The sequence below is a fragment of the Macrotis lagotis genome, chromosome 3 (assembly GCF_037893015.1).
Source record: "Macrotis lagotis isolate mMagLag1 chromosome 3, bilby.v1.9.chrom.fasta, whole genome shotgun sequence".
Taxonomy (NCBI): domain Eukaryota; kingdom Metazoa; phylum Chordata; class Mammalia; order Peramelemorphia; family Peramelidae; genus Macrotis; species Macrotis lagotis.
The window spans coordinates 282,685,161-282,700,676 of record NC_133660.1 but is presented as its reverse complement, the minus strand read 5'-3'; the positions used below and the strand labels follow the sequence as shown (position 1 = coordinate 282,700,676).

Below are 15,516 nucleotides of genomic sequence, written 5' to 3'. Positions count from 1 at the left end.
CTAATTGTTTTTACGACTTCCTTTTATTACACATTTCTTGACCCTTTCCTACAGGGCTACAGATCTTAGGTGTGTGACCTCATTAGATGGGCAGGTACTCCCTGCCAAACTTGAGGTGAGCTTCTCTAAGGAGGAGTCTTTTTGGTACAAACTTCTCCTCTCTTCCCTCCCTTCCTTCTCCTCTTCCCTCTCTCTTCCCCCTCTCTCTCTCCTCCCACTTGTATTTTTCATGGAATGGGGCCATTTTTAGATTTGATCTTTTGTACTATTCCTCTCTGGTCTCACCTTCCCCATCTCCCTCAAGCCGCTTTCCTTTTCCTAACTGATTCTGCCTTCTGTGATAGAGTTAGGGGACAGTGACTCTTTAGGCCCTTTTCTCCTGTTTCCCTATTTCCAAGGCTATTTGTACTGGCCCCATCCCTGGGGTGATCAGGGTTAGCATCAGCATGTTGCTTACTTGGTTTTTTTACATCATTATATCTTCCACCCTGGGCTGTTACACAAACAGGAAGTTAATGTGGCTTTCTCTCTTTTTTCTTTCTCCTCTTTGCTGTAATTGCCTTGTAACCGCCTCTGGTGGGAGGAAGCTGGGTTGGGCCTGCTTGTTGTGGAGTCGAGCCTTGGTCCTTTAGGGAAAGTTTTTGTAAATGCAAATTTTCTGTATCAGGTGGGGGTGGCTCTTCCCTTGGGGCTACAGATTTATATTCCTTACCCTTAGTGTTTTCTCTGCTAATCCCTGGAGTGCGGGGCATTAAAATGGGAGGGCCCTCTGCCCTAGTGGGGAGTTTTCCTAACCCTTGCCTTTGGCCCAAATTGCAGAGTATCCCTTTGTTGGGAGGTGAGGGGGCAGTCATTGAATTAGGGGAATGCGGGGCCTGCCCAGCTCATTTCACCAGAACGCTGCTCTATCTCGCCTTCTAGATTTAACTGCCCCTAAAGATAGTTTTCATGTCTTTAAAATAGAATATTAAAACACATTTTGGCCAGGCTAATAGAGGGGAAGTGAGCTAGCTGCCCAACCAGTGAGTAGAGCCCGAATCTGCTTTTTGATACCAGCAGCATTTGACCAGAGTGAGAAGCCAGCTTCCTGGGCTTAATCTCCCTCTTAGTGAGAATAAGATTCAGAATGGCATTGCCACCTTGTGGCTTCCTCCACCTTTGGAAGGATGAAATTCTGAGGCCAATCAAGAGATTCTTAGCACTGAGCTTTTGACCCCAATCCTGGAAGAGCCCTCACTCCTCCCTCTCTTCTGGTGGTCTCTAGGACACCTTCCATGAATGCCATTACTTCTCTGTTTTATTGGATTTCCTTTTGTGAGGATACAGCCCAGAACTCATCCTTATTTATCTCCCTTGTTTATGGTCCTGTGTGCTGGACACCCTGTTGTGGGGGGAAGAATATAAAAGGAGGTCAATCAACCGCTGCCCTCCCAGAGCTCACTGTCTAATGGGGCTGGTGCTCTATCTAGCCCGCCCAACAGGAAGGGTTTCAAAAGAATAAGAAAAGCCTTCTCTGTCTCAGAATGCCCCAAATGTCTCCCAACTAAATAATTGTGGGGTTTCCCATCAAATCATTGGCAAAGACTTGTTCAGAGATCGACCCACTAATGCACAGCTGATGGGCCAAGAGTTGATCTACCCTGTAGAAAAACGGGACATGAATCGAATTATAAACCAATAGAACAGAAGTTGGGAGCGCACTTTAAAGATTGTGAAGCCTTGGACAGCTCTTGGAGGGCCATGTCTCAAGCATTGCTCCCACTTTACAGATGAACTCAAGCATACTCTTGAAAGAAAGAGATGTAGTGGGAAATAATAGTAGAAAAGTCATTCCTGATATTTCTTGTTGTGCAAACTCCTTAAAACAAAAAAATGTTGTGTATCCCTAGGGTAATTTAATATATTATTCAATAATATTCTGGATTTATTTGTTAAGGATTTAAAAATCTATAATGACAACATTTGTCCAAAAATGCTACAATTAAAATTTACATTACATAATTATAATTTTAAAATACAAATTGTATTTTACCCATGACTATAAAACAAAATACAAAATTATGAAACTTTTATTATAAAATAAATGATGATGAAGGCTTTGTATGGGACATTTTGTAAGAAATTAAAAGCAATAAACCTGTATTTCTTTATCTTGCAAATTTTTTAGTGTAATTTTAAATTAAATATGTTACAATGTGGGAGATAACTTAGCATAATATAATAATAATCTATAAATTTAATTTTTGTGTTGGATTTTTTTATTTGATCAAAGGTTTGCCATTTTTGGTCCAAGATCAAACATACAATCTTTAATTTGCATCCAGTTTATTTCTTTATTTTGATTTAAAATGATAAAGTGAAAATGCTCATTCACACAAATCTATAAGTTTTCCTGAGAAATAGAAATTCAGTTTATTTTTTGCTCCCTAACCAGTTGGTGAAAAAGTACACTATTTACATTACACCAACCTTTGTTAAGAAAGGCTCCCCAGGGCAGCTAGGTGGTGTACTGGATAGAGCACCAGCTCTGGAGTCAGGAGGACCTGAGTTCAAATCCAGTCTCGGATACATAATAATTGCCTAGCTGTGTGACCTTGGGCAAGTCACTTAACTCCACTGCCTTGTAAAAACTAAAAAACCAAAAACAAGAAAGGCTCTCCTCAGACAGGCCTCTTTTTGAACCAGTGGCCATGGGCCAAACAGTTCTAGAAACTCTCCCGTGAAGGAGGAACCAAGTCTCAATCAAGATGGACACTTCATAGTACAGGGAGAGGCGATAGAAGGTTTTATTTCTATAGAGCTTTTATGTGGCCTCTGTTGGTTTCCTCATGATTTGTGATATTCATGCCTAGTCTTCAGACAGCCTCTGATGTAAGAGCTCAAGTATTGGCAGAATCTGGATCATGGGGTTTTGAAGGCATTGACAAATGGGTTATCAAGTCATCTGAAATGAGGAAGGATGGCAGTAAAAAGCTCGAATCCATGAGCCGTGACCACGGTCATTGTTAGTGCCAAACAAAGTCAGTAGATCGTCCCACAAAATCCTCCCAGAAGACGAAGTTGATGCATAGTATGAGAAGGAACAGGCAAGGTTTTTTGCAAAGGATATTTGAGAGCAAACCGCAGCTTTCTTGTTATACAGTTGGTGGGAAAGAACAGAGACTACAAGAGCCTTTTATGTTATATGATAGCTATTGTGGTACATGAATATGATGGATGCTTATTGTATCCTAAGGAAGGATTCAGAGAAGCCTGGGAAGACCTATATGATGGTGTTGCTGGAAATAAACAGAACCAAGGATATTTTATTCACAGTGACCATAGCAGTGTAAATGGAAACAATAACAAAAAGTGGGAAGTGAATGCTCTGACCAAACCAGAAGTGGGAGAGACTCTTAAAAAAAAAATTCTGTGTACAGTCAATATTCTGGCCTCCTTCCCTTGCAGGGGGCCTGGAGGGATTTTGGTATCTTCCTCTTAAGGCCAACAGCTCATTTCCCATTATGGTGTGGTTCCCCTACTTTTAGTGGCCATGACTCCATTTAGCCAATTTATATCAGTTAGCTTTTATAAAGGATATTTACTTCAAAGAAATAGTAAATATAGAAACATGTCCACTTATGTCAGTGAGGAGAGTGAGCATTGTAATTTCCACATTGAGTTGATGCCCCCAGGCCCATCTCTTAATGCAATGTCACTACTGGTTGACAGGAGGAGCCAGGGGTCTCAACTATATCTGGCCTAGGTCCCAAACATCCTTTGTTCCCTTGGGCCGTAGTGCATGGACTTAGCCCCTCCAGCCTTCTGAAACTCCAATCTCTTTTACCTAATGAAGAAAATTGTTGACCAAAAACCCTGGTGTTTTCTCCCTTCACAGCATTGACTCTCTTTGCTCTCAACTCCTAATAGAATGCCATCAGGCTGGAAGAAATTATGTGAAGAAGGAAGGTGAAGGCTGACAAATGCCATTTCACTGCCTTCCCCATTTTTGGCTCAGTGGCTGTGATTCCATTTAGTGAGATGACCAGATCCAATTACAAAACATCTTAGCATGTTCCAGATCTCTCCAACACATTTCTGTATATGGGTTTGTTTGTTTTTTTGGAAGAGACTCATATTCTTCCAAATGGGGAATTTCATCAGTGATATGCAATACATTTGTTGGGATGACTTTCAGGGGAGGGGAGGGATAGGCATATATTGGGAAATTAAACAATATAAAAATGAAATATATATTAAAACTTCCTAAAAAGTTTTTTAATAGTTTTCTATTCAGTGGGCGAAAGTGCCATATTAAAGACTTTCTCAGTAGAATTTCTCCTGTACAAATGTTCACATTCTCTAAGGTTCTTTGAACCATACAACAATAGAGAACTCAATTAAATGACCCTCTGGTTATTATTTTAAGAGAAGCATAAAACAAGGGAGATCTACTTCCCAAAAGTGTTTACCACAGTCATGGAAGATGAGACCAGATGGAAGTGGAACTCCCTCCAAACTCCCTCCAGACAGGTCCTTCAGATGCTCCCCTTTGTAGTGGATGTGGGTGATGATGACTGCATCAAGCCCCAGCACACTGAGGATTGCATCAGTGAGATCCATAGTCATATGTATTTCTATGTACTCTTCATCTACATAACACATAGCTCCATATACACATGCATAGATATCTATGTATTGGGTTTATGTGTTTCTCTCATTTTTCACACGGTGCCAAGCACTGTGTTAAGTTTTTTTAATGGCAGTTTTGTGGTGCAGGGAATAGAGCACGGACCCTGGAGTCAGAAGGATGGAAGTTTGAATCTGGCCTCAGACATTTGACACTAGCTGTGTGATCTTGGACAAGTCACTTAACCCTGACTGCCTCACATCCAGAGGCATCTCCAGTCATCCTGATTCATATCTGGCCCCTGGACCCAGTTGACTGCAGAGCAGAAAGTGAAGCTGATGACTTACCCCTCCCTCAAATCCAATTCACATACTTGTTGTGGCACCACTTCCCTTGAGATCATAGTCTTCTCTGAGAATGAAGGACAAATATCATCATCTCTCATTTTTATTAGCATTTCCTAAAAGAAACAACTCTTCCTCACTCCTCTACTTCTCCTTGCCTTACTAATTCCTTAATCTGTCACCCCTCCAAGAATCCCTCCATTACACATCCTTTTATATCCCTCTCCCCATGGATCTATACTTTTCTTTTTACTTTTTTTTATCCCTATTCCCTCCTCATTACCTTCCCTATGTCCTCCGCTTGTTTCTTTCTGAATTTAAAAGGCTTTGATATCCTTTTCTCTGTCTCTCCCTCGTATGTATGTATGTATATGGACATATACATATACATACATGTATATATGTATGTACACACACACACACACATACACACCTTCCTTCTTCACAGAATTTCTTCCAGCCTAATGGCATTCCATTAGGAGTTGAGAGCAAAGAGAGTCAATGCTGTGAAGGGAGAAAATGCCAGGGGTTTTTGGTCAACAATTTTCTTCATTAGGTAAAAGAGACTGGAGTTTCAGAAGGCTGGAAGGGCTAAGTCCATGCACTGTGGCCCAAGAAACGCACAAACCCAATACATAGATATCTATTCATGTGAACTCTGTGTGTGTGTGTGTGTGTGTGTGTGTGTGTGTGTCGTTCTCTCTTTAACGCATTCCCAATGAGAATAGGTTTCCAGAACTATGAGCCCTAATTCCCCATCAATTCTTCCTCTTAGAATCCCAACTACCCAGCTCTACCCCCATTTTCCTTCCCCATCTTTCCTTAGAACTGCCCCAATTATTAATAGCAGTCTTGGACATATAGTTTACATTTCCATTTATAAGTAATACAAATTTGTCCTTATTGAGACCCTTGTAATTAATCTTTGATGTTTACCTAATATTTCTCTTGAATCCTGTAGGTCAAGTTTTCTATTACGTTCAGGTCTTCTTGGAACAAAATCCTGAAAGTCTGGCAGTTTATTGAATGTCCTTTTTTCATTCAGGATTATATTTACCTTTGCTTAATAAGTGCCTTTTGAATGAGTGAATGAATTTGTAGGAAAAGTCCGGGTGAGAAGGAATGAAGACCTGGAGTGGTCCTTGGCCTTTGTCCTTTGAGAGCAGAGGCTGTCTGCACATAGTAAACCTTCCTAAATGCTCCATTAGTTCCATGTTGGACCTTAGAAGTTAATAGAGAGGCCTTGGCGAGGGGCACCAGTTGACACGGTGAGTGGCGTCTCATTGGGGAGGCCAGCCTGAGGCCTGTTTCACTGGGCTAGATGTGAGGTGATGAGGATGGTGGGGATATTGTCAGAGGAGACAGGTGTTATGTCCAGGGATGGCAGGATGGTAAAGTCAAAAGAACTTGGGACATGGAACTTGAGAAAGTGAGGCATCAAGAGTGACATGGAGGTTGTGCACCAGCGGGCTGGAGAGGCTGGGGATGCACTGGCCAGAGGAAGGGAAGGTCTGAGGGAAAGAGGAGGAAGTCAGCTTGGAACATGGTGAGTTTAAGACCTGTGTCTGCGTCTGTTCAAAGTATAGAGCACCTAGCTGAAGATGTTGGAGGTGCTTGGGGAGGGCTTTCCATTGTGATGAGCAAGAAGGGACCTTGGAGGGAGAATCCAAAGCTCCATTGTAACTGGAAGTAAGCTCCTTGCAGTCTGCAGTCTTGGCTTATCTCTCCTTCCCTCCCCTTCAGTTCCTGGTCTCTCTGAGAGGTACCCTAGGTGATCCAGTGGACAAAATTCCAGGCTCTGTCAGGAAGCCTCATATTCACAATTTCAAATCCCACCTCAGACACTTCCTAGCTGGGTGATCCAGGCAAGTCATTTCATCCTGTCTGCCTCAGTTTCCTTTTCTTTTAAAGGAGCTGAGAAGGAAATGGTGAGCCTCTCTAGGATCTGTGCCAAGAAAACCCCAAATGGGGTTGCAGAGAACTGGACAAGACTGAACAGTAGGGGCAGCTACATGGTGAAGTGGAGTCAGGAGTACCTGGGTTCAAATCCAGCCTCCAACACTTCATAATGACCTAGCTTTGTGGCCTTGGGCAAGCCACTTAACCCCATTGTGTTGCAAAAAAAAAAAGCCCCCAAAAGACTGAACAGCAACAATTTAGGGCAATGCCCTTGGGCTCCAGTCTGAGCTGGGGGGGGGCTACTGTCTACATTTTGCTGACACCTCTTGCCAGATCCTCTAGTTGCTGGATTACTCTCCCTTGGCTTGGATGCGACAGGAGTCATCACTTCGGTTCTTCCTGGTGATGGGAGATCCCCCAGAACCATCATCCCTGCCTTGTTTAACTCTCTTTGGGGTACACTTGGGTACACCTCTCTCTCAGCAGTGACAGGGCTTGACTGCTTGCTGATTTGGTGCCTTTTCATTGCTGGAGGGGCTGCCCAGGTGCACTGGGCTGGGGTCACTGATAGGGATGGCCTCGGTGACCTGGGCCTAAAGGCTCTCAGGCCAGGATCAGGGTGCCACTGCCCCCCCCCCCCCCATTACTCTCCACCCCAGTGCCTGGGATTGCTCTGGGCTTCTTTCTGATCCCAGGACCTTCTCTCTGCAGATTCTGCCCTATTTCTCTGAGGGTTGCCTCTTGACTGCTTATGAGCTGGCTGGTTGGCTCTGGGGCACAGGGCCTGGTACAACAAAGGCTATTTGATTGCCCAGGACTCTTAACGAATGTTTATTGACTGACTTACTGGTTTTCCCATTGCTTCCTGGAGCCAGCCTAACTGCAGGAAGCCAGGAATCAATCAGCATTCATTAAGTACCCATTCCAGGTCTGGGATACAGAACATTAAAGGACCCCTACCTCAGAGAGCTCCCATCCTTAGGGAGAAGGCAGGGAAAGCAGAAGAGGGAGGGCCATGGCTTGCCCAAGACACTCCCCTCTGAGCCAGGCTCTAAAGCAGGATGTCTGGTATCATCCTCCTTGTAAAGATGAGGAAATTGAGGCAAAGGAAGTTCTGGAGCTTGCCAGACTCTCTCAGGAGTTGGTGTTGACCATAGGATTTGAACCCAGTTCTGTGTGACTCTCAAGGCTCAGCTCCCTGTCTACCCCTTGGGCCGCCGGGAGTAGTAGCTGTCTCAGAAGGTTGTTGTGACTCTGTGACCTTCTGATGCAAAGTGCTTTGTGCTTATTTAACCCTCCATTAAGGGAAAGCTGTGCCAAGTTATCTGGGTATCCTGTAGTTCTAAGGTGGAAAGGGCCCAGACAAAAGCTAGAGATAAGGGTAAAGGGTCAAAGTCCAACATGGGATCTCTGAGATGGAGTGAAGGATCTTGAGAGGCAGATTCAGTCCAGTTATCTGGAAGTCCCTGCCCTGGGGAAGCAGAGACAGAATAGCTTCTGGGTGTTTGATAACTGATTAGTGCTACAGATGAAGATTTAGACCCAGGGAGAAAGGGGATGTTTGACTGGAAGCGGTCAGGTTCCCCCTGCTGGACAGGGCCTCTTGGACACTCACTAGCCTGGCCATTGCCTTCCAGTCTCATCCATTTCTTAACCACTTGTCAGGCTCTCCCAGGTTCCCAGAGTTTGGGTGGAGGGAAAGCTACCCCCCCCCACCACCCCCCAGAGCCAAGGATCTGTCCCATTAGCTGTCCTTGGACAGCTGTGGGTTTGGGCCTTTTCCCCTTTATTTTTGGATGCTGCCTTTCCTTTCCGTTTCTTGCTCTCTTTACTCTGCAGACCAAGAGACAGATAAGAAGTAGGAAGTTGGCGCTTGGCTTCCTGCCTCTGAACTGCCTCCTCTTATTCTCCTAATACACTGTAATTAAGATGATTTTTTTTTAAACAACATTTCCTTTTTAAGGGACAAATTGGCAAGGAGTTGGGAAATTCAAGGATCTTGTTGCAAAACTGCATGTAGCCACAAGTCCTCGGTGAGCCTGCAGGGTTTACCTGTAAGGCCCTTGTGCTGACCAACCTGCTATCTGATAACTTGAACAATAGGCCAAGGCTTTGACCTCCCTGGGGCCCAGCTTTGAAGAGGGGGTAGGGAGGAGGATTAAGCTGAAAGAGCCTATGTCTTGGATTAGGCTGACCTTCCCCCTGCCTGTTTCCTGGCTCCTAGCCTGGAGGAATCCTGAGATCAGCAGTTCTCAAAGTTTGCCTGGGGATCCCCAAGGTCTCTGAGACCATATTTTCACAATAGTATTAAGCCATTATTTGTCTAATAATTTTCTAGCTCCCAATCTGTGAGGCCAGCTTTTTTTCACACACTTCAACTGAACAGATAGGAGAATCCACCTATTTTCTATTAAATCATTCATTCCTTAAAGAAATTTGCAGAAATATCTGAAACCATACCATTATTCTCATTAATTTTTCTGGCTTTCAAAAATTACTTTTCATAAAAATATGTTAACATGTAATGGGTTGTTCTTGTTATTTTACTGAGTTAATACATATTTTTCAGCTTTGATACATTCAGAACAGCCTCTCTTCCTTGATCTTCCCTTCTCTCTAGGTTTTTGGAACACTCTCCTCCTCTGGTCCACCTCTTACCACTCTCCCTCACTGGATCCTCCTCTAGATCATGCCCTTTAACCAGAGGGATCTCTCAGGGCTCTGTCCCAAGCTCTCTTCTTTTCTTCCTCTGGACTTTTTCATTCAGGGATCTCTTCAGATCCCATGGGCTATTGAATGTCCACCTCTATGCTGATGAGATTCACATCTTTAGAGCCTGCCCAATCTCTCTGCTGACTTCAGCCTTGTGCCTCCAACTGTTATTGGGCTTTGTTACTTTTAGGAATGAACATAGAAATACATCTGGAAGGATAGAAATTAGCAGTGTGTTTGTTTTTGTGTTATGTTTTTCTAAAGGGCCCTGAAATAGTTATTCTATCAACCGAATCAGAACCAGAATGGGCCTCTAACTGTGGGGGGCTGGAGCTGAAACAGGGCAGGCAGACACAAGGGAGTCGGGACACAGAGCTGCTAGGGCTGGGGCCACTGATAGATATGAAGATCACTGTCCCTTGGGAATGGTCATCATTGTAAATCTTGAGGCCCATGAATGCTCTGTAGCTTCTGTGACACCTGGCAGTTACAAGGAACTGGAATTGTGGCCATGGGATGGATGGAGCCAGAACCCTGTGCCACCCCTGGGACTGGCCCAGCAATTTCAGAGAGGTTGTCCAGAGCACCAGGGATTGTTGGGGAGCCCAGCTCAGGGCAGTCTGCTTGCTGGGTGTCTCCCCCAGCCCTTCCAACAGAGATTCTTTCCAGATAATCTTGTCGCTGTTTGCAGTTGTTTCCCTATCAGAATGGGAGCTCTGGATTTGACTTGGCCTTTTCCTTGAATGGAAGATGACAGACAGGGCAGCCGAGGGCCTCCTTGGGGTTTCCAGAAGTTTGATTCCCTTTCAGACGTGTGTTCTCCCTCTGTCGTGGACTTAATGTTTGTGCCAGCTTCAATTTACCCTGAGACACTCCATTGTGGTCCATCTGTTCTGATGGACTGAACTGATTGGCTCTTGCCTAACAGATATGTGGGGGCAGCTAGGTGGCACAGTAGGTAGAGCGCCGACCCTGATGTCAAGAGGACCTGAATTCAAATTCAGCTTCAGACACTTGATACTCACTAGCTGTGTGACCTTGGACAAATCTCTTAACCCTGACTGCCTGGCATCCAGAACCATCTATAATCATCCTGATTCAATATCTGGCCCCCGGATACACATAGCCCAGCCTCTCCCCCACTCATATCACATTCACTTGTATGTTATGGCATCACCCCCAGTCCCATCATGGTCTTCTTCAAGAACAAAGGGCTAACGTAATCATGTTGCTGAAATTCTAGCAGCTGTAGAGTGGAAATGCTTCCATTCTCTTATGGGCTCTTGGCTGCCTCTGGATGGGTGCAGGAGGCCAGGAGATCTTCCACCTTTGTTCCTACCTTTAGCTTGTTGATTGAAGGGGGGGGGTGGCACAAAGGAGACACTGCTTTATTGAACTGCATTTGTTTGGCTGAGATTCTGTATTGGATAATAACAGAAAAAGGACTGTCCTCTGGTACTTACAGCCTCTAATTGGTTAGTTTGATTTTGGTAACACATCCATATTTTTACTGACGTTAGGCTTTTTAAAATCCTGTATAAGCCCTAGACATTTAGGCTACAGACCTGCCTTAACTGGCAAATCCCTATCCCTGTTTGACTAGAGTTGATGTGACTAATAGGTGGCTTTTCTCCTTGTGAAATACTAGTGATTGCATTGCCAGGTGGACCAAACCCATAGCAAATGGTTTGAGGCGAAGGGGCCAGATCTCCAACTTGGCATTCCCTCTTCTCTTTGGGGAAGGAGGCCTTCCTCCTCATGCTTGTTTAATGAATAACCTGCATTCTTTCCTTTGGCAGAACTGCAAGGTGACTGAGTCCCAGAACAAGCAGGGGATAGATAGTGGGGGGCCATCCAGCAGCACAGTCACAGAGAGCCGTCCCCTGGAGTGGCCTTAGACCTCGTGTGAGGTTCCTTTGTGATATCACCAGATTTCCTTACTTTAAGAAAATCAGTATGTGAAGACTTTTTTGTTAATCAGCCCTGACCCCTCTTCCATTTCCAAGGCTAGGCTTACATGCCCCTTTACCTACACAACAAACTTGCTTCCTTTTGAGAAGTCCAAGGTAGGGAACCTCATTTTTCCATTTCTTCTAAAGCCTGCCTATAGTATGGAAAAAAGCATTGAGTTTCAAGTCAGAAGACAATAGAAGTTTGAATTTTGATTGGCACTAATTAATGTTGGCACCTCAAGGAAGTCACTTAAACCCTCTAAGCCAGATCACCTGAAGGAGCCAGGCTCCCTGAGGTTAGCACAAGAGGCAAGTATATCCTGGGCATGTTGGCTAACCCCCTACCATCACTCTGGCCCCCATCTCCCCTCGGCCCCTAATAGGGACAGCCCAGGGTCCATATCCTGGGATTATCCTGGGAAGCAGCCCTTGGTTGACAGTCTGGACCTGCTTCTTGCAGGGGGTGGAGACCCAGAAGGGAAAGTTGTGACCCTGAGTTCTGGGCCCTGTCTGATGGATGGTTCAGCTCCTTCAGGGCCATGGGACTCCTCCATCTGATGGGCAGCTAGACCTTCCCCTGCTCAGAAAGCCTTCCTTTGGCCCATGCACACCCCATACGCCCCACCCCCCACAGTTCTCCCTTTCACACTCTATTTCTCTTCCCCTTCTGGGCTAACTCCTTCACAGAGGACACTTACAGATGATGCTATTTTCTTTCCTCCTCTCATGAAGTTGGTGCAGCTGGTGGTCCTTTCAGTGCCACCTCTTAAAACCTTTGACTTTCCCTAGGCTCTCCTCTTATCCCTGGGTCACCCCTATGCTGGGTCTGGCCCTAGCTCTAGCTCTCCTCTGCCCTTCACCCCATTCTCTTCCCTCTCTAAATGATTTTTCTGGGTGATCTCACCCATTCCAATTTAACCCTTATCTTCATGCAGATCCCAGTTATCCCAGTCTCACATCTCCAACTGGATGCTCCAGTGTGATGTCTTTTTATTTCTGAAAAAATCTTAAACTCATCAGGTCCAAACCCAAGCTCATTCTCTCTTCCCCCAAGCCCTTGTCATGGTCTTCTCCCTGCCTCAGTACTATTCCATGGGACCCTGTCCTTAGTCATTGGCAATGGAATGACACAAGGGAGTGTCGTCACTGTTTCTAAGATTGTGCGCAGCCTTTCTGACCTGGACACAGGCCTTGGTGGGACCTGTCCCTGGTGGTTCCTGGTAGCTCTAACTTAGTGAGTGGAGCAGTGGCTGGAGGGGTAATTCTCCACAGCGATGGATTAGCTGTTCCCACTTCTGCTGTTGAACGGATGTCGGACAGACTGGCAGCCAAGGGGGCCAGTGCGGATTGTGCTGGATGTGGAGCCAGGGCCCACTCTGGTCCTTGGATCACTCGTTTCTAAGAAGTAGAGTGAGGGGCTTCCCTGTATCTGTAGAAGCCAAGTGCTTTGAGATGGTCAAGAAGGAACTTCCTCTGGTGGGGAGGGTAAGGGGAACTTGGGAGGACTTCGTGTTTGGGCTGGGTCTCAAGAGAGATTGGAGAGGGGGCAAAGCAGACCTTTCCCTACTCCAGCCTGGTCTTGGCTTTAACAGAGATGGTTGATAGAAAGAAACATTTTTATCCTTTTTCAAAGTGCAATTAAAAAAAAATCTGTGTTCTCTCAGGTTCTAGAACATTGGACCTGGACGCAGGAAAATACAGTACTTAGCCTCTGCTTCAGTATCCTCATATGCATAATGACTTCCCAGGGTTGTGGTGAGGATAAAAATAATTATCATCATAATAGCGCTTTTTGTAAATATTGTCCATATTTTACAGATGAGGAAACTGAGGCATAGGGCAGTTGCAGTCTTGCCAGCCAGGGTCATGCTGCTAGTAAGTGACCAGATTTCAGTCTAGGTTTTTCTGGCCCCTGGTGATAGCTGCTTCCAGTCTCTCTACCTGCCAGTCTTTGTCTTTTATGCTGCTGCTGCCTCCCTCTGACCCTCCCCCAGCTACTGACCCCCTCAACCCTGGACCTCCTCACCTCTGTCTTGAGAGGGACCTGTGGATGCTGATAGACAAGGGTGCAGGACCTAGTGTTTCCCTCCTGTTCATTAACATGCAGGTTAAGCTTAGTTTGGGGAACCTTGACTTAGTAAAGTCCTAGTCAAACCAAGCATTTGAGTGTCCACACTTTCATCCTAAAGTGTGTTAGAGATTTGACCTGAGCCCCAGGATAAAAGAGAAGAAGAGACATTCCAAGTTCTCAGCAGTCCCGGCTGGCCCCCCTCATCTTCCAGCCTCCTTGATTCCCCATTTCCATCCTCTAGACCTGGTTTTCAGGGTCTTTTCCCTTCCTCTGATTTCAGTGAACTTCTGCCTTTGGCAAGGAAGCTTCTCTATTCCCTCCCCAATAGGAAGCCCTTCATACAAACTAGTCAATTGAGTAACTGATTGATAGACCAGCCATACAGTGGCTCTAGTTACTAGGAATGATCTTGTCTCTGCACCAGCTGACACCCTGGCCTTGGTTTGCTGTAGCTTCTCCCAGGGTGGACATACAAGTGGAGGACTGGGGAGAAGAGGCTTTAGGGTTACTGAAGGGCTGTGTTCTGCAGCTGGAAGCTCAGGGTCCAAGCACTCCTTGCCCCCAGATCTATTTTCTGTTGCTTCATTTCCTCATTTCCTGTGGTAGTGGGCCCCAGGAGCACAGGGCTGTCTCTAAAGGTGTTTGTTGGCCAAGAACTCAGGACCTCTTCCCTGTGGGTGGGGGGTGCACCTCTTCTCCCAGTCACACTGAGGGAAGGCAGACTTTTTGGTTGTCAGATCACCTTCATGCTCTTAAAAATTGAGGGCCTCCTAAAGAACTTTTGTGTATTAGCAATTAAAGTATCTTAGTATTATTATCAAGCTAATTTTGTCCTCATGGACCCCTGGAAAGGTTTTGGGGTACTGCCAGGGGTTCCTGGACTCCCCTTAGAGAACCTCCTTCTCCATAGTAGTCAGCATGCTAGACTTTCCTAGAGGTATTTATAAAGAACACTTTTGGGTACCAATGTAACCTTCAGGCATTTAAAAATGAATGAAAAAGGAGAAATTCCTTTCCAGCCACAACATGTAGGAATTTGGTTAACAGAGTGTTATTAATTTTATTTTTCCAGGTAGGTTGTGTCTGTGCTTTAGGGTGGTATCTGACTGTACCATGGTCTGATGGGGACAGTACTGGGGAAGGAGGTAGAATGTTCTATTGTAACCTTTGCAGAGTGCTCTCGATTTCACTTTCCTCCCCTTGAGAATAACCATCCCACCCTTTGCTCCTTAGCTTCATGGTCTCCAGCAGATTGTCTACTATTAGCTAATTCCTGATGGGCAGACAGATTCTAATGGGACTGATCAATGTGATAGCTTAGAATGTCCATTTAAAAGGCAGACCTGAAACTAAGGACATTGTAGCTATTAAAATAATAAATATACATTCTAATTGCTTTTAGACTTGAGATCTTGGAATTCTTTGGGATTATTTCCATCCTATTTAACATTGAAATTCTTTGCTCTAATTTCTCAGTGCAGACGGCTACTGGATGAGCTCAAAGTGGTGGGGGAGAAGCCAGGAGCGGCTGGTTTTTTCATTGAGATTAGACTTGGGAACATCAGAAAACTCCATTCTTGGGAAACAGGCCCCAGCCATGCCCTTCCTGGCTGTTGGCTTCAGTGCCTGTGAGTCTTCAGCCTCTGGCATCCTGAGCTGTTGGCAGCAGCAAGTTTTCTTCCTGCCTGCACTCAGGTGCCCAGGAGCTTCCTCAAGGTGGGGAGGAGACATGTAGACAGGTAATAGCTCAGCAGCTTTACCAGTGTACTGGAGATTCCTCCTCTCTTCTCATTATGCCGTGGTGACTTATGGCACATTTCTCTGCCCAGGGTTTCCTCTTGGAGGCCGCTCAGAGGTGCTGACTCTGTGGGAGAGATGGTCAGGACTGAGAAGCAGGGAAGTTTGGGTAGCGGGGCTTGTGTGTAGTGA

General features: G+C 45.4%; 1 protein-coding gene across 4 annotated transcripts in view; it reads left to right on the top strand.

The window, feature by feature from the left end:
* PACS1 (phosphofurin acidic cluster sorting protein 1) overlaps positions 1-15,516 on the top strand; it is a 78,655-nt gene that overhangs the window by 14,754 nt on the left and 48,385 nt on the right. The gene's annotated exons all lie outside the window — the stretch shown is intronic.